Below are 4911 nucleotides of genomic sequence, written 5' to 3' on the forward strand. Positions count from 1 at the left end.
TTTTCTATCCTTTTATAGCATTTTTGGTTTAAAAATGATGATTGAAATTTTAGTTAATTTTTAAAGATCTGACAAGTTGGGATTACATGTATAATTATTGAAGAATAATGCTATTTGTACTTAAGCAAATATATAATGATTTACATACCGTGAAAAAGAGTGGTTAAATATATATTTTTTCGGAAGAAATTTAGACCAAATCAATATCACAATATTATGTATATGTAGATTATTATGTAAACGTATCATGTATACGTAGCACAATCAAATTTCGATTGTTATAGCTCTAGATATAGAGAATGTAGGGACCATACCTATAGGCTATATATGCTTAGAAGTTAAAAATTTATTTGAACATAAATGTAATTATAGACATCAATTTAACCTTATTGTCAATCTTTTGACAAATGCAGAGTTGAAATGCTCAAAAGAAAAATAAAAGGAGAATTAAAGAAATAAAATGACAAGCTCAATACCAGGAATCCAGTGCATGAAATTCCGTGCACTCTGAATTTCGAATTGCCACGTAGGAGTCGTGCACAACGTATACACTTCATCCGCAATCGGACAAATTAAGGTACCAAATCTGATCCCAAGTTCTTTTTGAACGCGCAACCTTTGATTAATTCCCCATTTTACCCTCCTCTTATTCCAAAGCTTCTTTTTTCAGATGATTCCAAACAAAGTGCATTTATTGTGTAGCTGAGGGTATTATTGTCATTTAATTGAATCGGTTGGGGGGCCCCGGGGGGGGGGTTTGTAGTATAGAGTTAACTGCTCGCATTGGAATTGTTAAATAGCGTCGAAACAATATTCGTTTGTATTCACACAAAATAAATTTTGCTTTCTTGATAATTTTTGGAGTTGCTGGAATTCGAATATAGAGTGTGGTCTATTTGTAAGCAAAACATTTTCTTTATTATTTTAATATAATACAATAGTTGGAAGTGACGTCATTGATTTTAACATATTATAATAGTTGACAATGACGTCAATAGACTTTACTGTAGCTAAAATTCTAATAAGGCGACGATCTATCAATTACAAGTGGCATTATTCTAAAAATAAGTAGATTCGGGAAGTTTGAAATGGAGATTAAAAATCCCCACTTATCATCTCCTTTACTTATTTATTTTTAAATACGAATTTAATTGAAACATTATAATAAAATAAAGAGTCTATTGTTTGCCGTCACGATGATGAATCATCTTGTTTATATGGCATTAAATGTTATTTCTAATAACATGAGTTTCATATCCCTACATATAACTTGATCTATTATTTAATGTCACATAACCGCGACACGAGGTTAGATTTCTCAACAATCGTTATCGGGGAATTTGTTGTTTTCATGCACAAAACATCCACTAATGATCTCTTTGTCAAGATTAGGAGGGGGCGTGTCCCAGAAAAAAACGACCAATGGAAATTTTCGACGATTGTAGAAGAAGAAATCCCTTTGAAGGCAGTGTATTATCCAAGGGTGGGGATGCAGAATTTTTTTACTGAGTGTAAACATGGTGGATAATTCAATATACTTTTCCTGGACATTGAACAAGTGAATTAAGATCTAAGTGGATACTCAGCGCTTGGCTTGATTTCAGAGAATTGTCACCGATGTTGATTCTCATCGTCACATCTACGACATGGTTTTCATGCATAAAACATCCACCAATGACCTCTTCATCGAGGTTTTCATGTGTATATGCATATGGATTCTTGGCCATTTTTAGGGGTGGTAGTAATTAAGCTTGTAGTACTAAGTTGAATAAATAGTTTTCTGGTTTATGTATTTTTATGATCAAAGAGTTTGAATTATTTGTTAATAAGATTATTTTTATTAAGTTGGACATATTTTGTGTATTCACAAAATAAGACTTAATCTTGTTTTTGTTAAATAATTTCATTTAGATATTGTTATTTTCACGCCCCTTGAGCTTTAACAATCATATTTATTCTCTTCTATTCAACAATATTATTGTGTTGTCGTTGCACCGCCTATCAATTCCTCGTTGATAATTTTATGGATATACGTGAACGCTAAGATTTTAACTCCATCCGATACCAAAAATGAAGGGAGATTTTTTGTTCCAAGTTACTGTGCCGATCTTATTTTCCCTCCGCTTGATTTGGCCGTCGAGCCACCGACGTACCAAAACTTGGTAATTAAAGACATTTTTAACTTTGCATGGGAGTTTCTCCATGTGTACCATGGGACCCTGCCCCTTCACATGCTCACCACCGGCTGGAATAGATTTACCAACAACAGACAGCTCGCTGCCGGAGACTCTGTGGTTTTCATGCCCAAAACATCCACCAATGAGCTCTTCAGAGGGGGGCGTGTCCCATGAAAAACAACGATCAGTGGAACTTTCCGACGATGGTAGAAGAAGAAATCCCTTTCAAAGTAGTATAATGGTGCGGATACAAAATTTTGTAGTGAGTGCAGACAAGGTGGATTATTCGATGGAATTTTCCTGGGAATTGAACATGCAGGTTAAGATGACAGTGGAGACTCAGGAATTCTCGGCCGTGGCTTGGTTTCAGGGAGCTATCACCGACATCGATTCTCATCGTGACAGCCACGGCACGGGGTTTACTTCTCTCTGGCGCATGCTTCAGGTATATATACATATGGATGCTTGGCCATTTTTATGGGCGGTAATAAGATTATAGTACTAAGTTGAATAGTTATTTTTTCCCTAAGTTGTATATAGTTTGTGAATTTTTATGATCACTGAGTTTTGAATTATTTTTTGGTAAGATTATTTAACTAGTTGGAAATAGTTTGTGTATTCAAAAAGTAAGATTGAATCGTGTTTTTGTTAAATGATTTCATTTAGATATTGTTATTAACACGCCCCTCAAGCTTTAACAATCATACTTATTCATTTTAGATCTTGTTTTCAATTATACTATTGTTTTTTTTCACTGCAATGCTATTGATTCATTGATGATAATTTTATAGATTTATCGTGTTTTGGTATACTGACACGAAGATTTAAACAAGTTCTTGAATTGAAAAGGTATGCGATCTTTGATTTATGTGATTCTGAATTATGGAGAATGATGGTAATTATTCTTCTTCTCGCAGTTGAAAAGTGGTAATTTCTTGTGTTTGATTTGAATATGCGATACGTTATGTAGTAGTTTTTTGGTAGGAGATCTAGTCAAAATTTCTTATGCTTAATGTTATACGTTTTGTCAGAGGTTCAGTGTAAATGTATGCTCGACTTGATTGATCCAATTTAATAGCTAAGGCTCTCTGTTATAATTTTCATTGGAATCAAGTGTTTAGGTCACGCATGTAATTTGGTTGGATCATAAATTACAGCGCGAAGATGTTGGTGTTTGGTTTCTATGAAATATTCTTCGAATAATTTGCAATGATTGTGTCACACTAAAATTTATATGTCACCGATCAAAATTTGTACTTCTAGAACTGTTGAATGCAGTCGATGACGATTGTGTTTATATTACTATTTGCATTTTGTTGTGCATACGTAAATGATCTGGTCATTGTACACATTTAGTCTTCCTATGATCTGATCAGTGAAAATCTTGGCGCTAATAAAGTTTAAATATGAAAATAAGAATGCTAATTTTTAGATTGGTTCCAATTTTTCATGATTTCTCGGCTGCAGGTAACATGGGATCAACATGAAATTATGCAGAATATGAACACAGTAAGCCCTTGGGAAGTTGAACATGCTCTGTCCACCCCCACAACTTCATCCTTCAAAGAAACTCAAAGCTCAGCAAAACTCTGGGATTCTACTTGATGAAGAGGAGAAATGAGTCGAGTAACTCATCAGCTGGACATCTGAACTCGTCATCATCTGATCAGTCTCGTGCTAGAGCTAGCTTGCAGGGAGCCAGACTAGATCAAAATGCTATTTCCCACAAAGTACTTACTGATCCAGTCGAGAATGTCGCGAAACTTGAATCTAGCACTGACATGACCCATCCCGACTCAACCTAATTGACTCGACACATGTCGTGTGCCGGTGGTAGATGCCAGTTAAATGTCGGACCCACTACCAAAACAACTTTAACTTGCTTGACTGAAAAATATTTTTAACAGAATTTTGACAGAATTTCCTCTAAAATACGAACTAAAACCACCTAAACAATAACCAATTTTCCTCAAATCAATACCTATAATAAAAATCAGGGTATGCTAGTCCCTCAAAAATACAAACTATTCAAATAAAATGCTAGGAAATCAATATTTACTTGCTTTACAACCAATAATCTTCAAAAGTACAAAAGATACCAAATATCTAGTGAGCCCATAATGAACTTTTCTGATTTAACCTATGTGTATCCCAAAAGAACACAATGTATAATCTGATAAAGATATCATACAACCTATGATGCGTGGCTCAATTCGGTGGTTTGACATGCTCCAAAACTGCTCAATTTGTTTGTTTTCTGTCAGCTAAAGAAAAAAGGTGAAAAAAATATATGAGCTTAAAGCTCAGTGAGTGGATAATTTACAAATAAACATATTTTTCTTTTATGCATATATTCTGAAAATTCTTGCTCTATCAAAACTTTGAGAAATTCTGAAATCTGGTAACACTTTTAAAACTAAACATAATTTCATCATAAAATTCTTTGTTCTAAATTCTAGATAAGTATATGTAAGGTATAACAATTATAAAGAATTTCATATTCATGAAAATCTATGAAATATTGCTGCTGCTCAATACTAGAAGTTGAAAGCTTTATTCTGAAAACTGAATTCCATAATCTGAAATCTGAGAACTGAATAAGTACTGAAAAATCACACCATAAAGAGTACCCAATGAATAGCCTTACACATGTACAGAGTAATCTCTATGTACAACGCAAAGCCATTCAAATTTGATAATCTAATAGCTGATAATCTGGTCATACGTACGCAGA

The 4911-nt window shown here is 33.8% G+C and overlaps 1 long non-coding RNA gene across 1 annotated transcript in view; it reads right to left on the minus strand.

Moving 5' to 3' along the window:
- Window positions 1-4184: 4184 nt before the first annotated feature.
- Window positions 4185-4911, minus strand: part of LOC111403613 — a 10466-nt gene continuing 9739 nt past the window's right edge. The window contains exon 3 of the long non-coding RNA XR_002704496.1: window positions 4185-4441. This is a non-coding gene — a long non-coding RNA (uncharacterized LOC111403613). The remainder of the gene's footprint in view (window positions 4442-4911) is intronic.

The sequence above is a fragment of the Olea europaea genome, chromosome 11, assembly GCF_002742605.1.
Source record: "Olea europaea var. sylvestris chromosome 11, O_europaea_v1, whole genome shotgun sequence".
Taxonomy (NCBI): Eukaryota; Viridiplantae; Streptophyta; class Magnoliopsida; order Lamiales; family Oleaceae; genus Olea; species Olea europaea.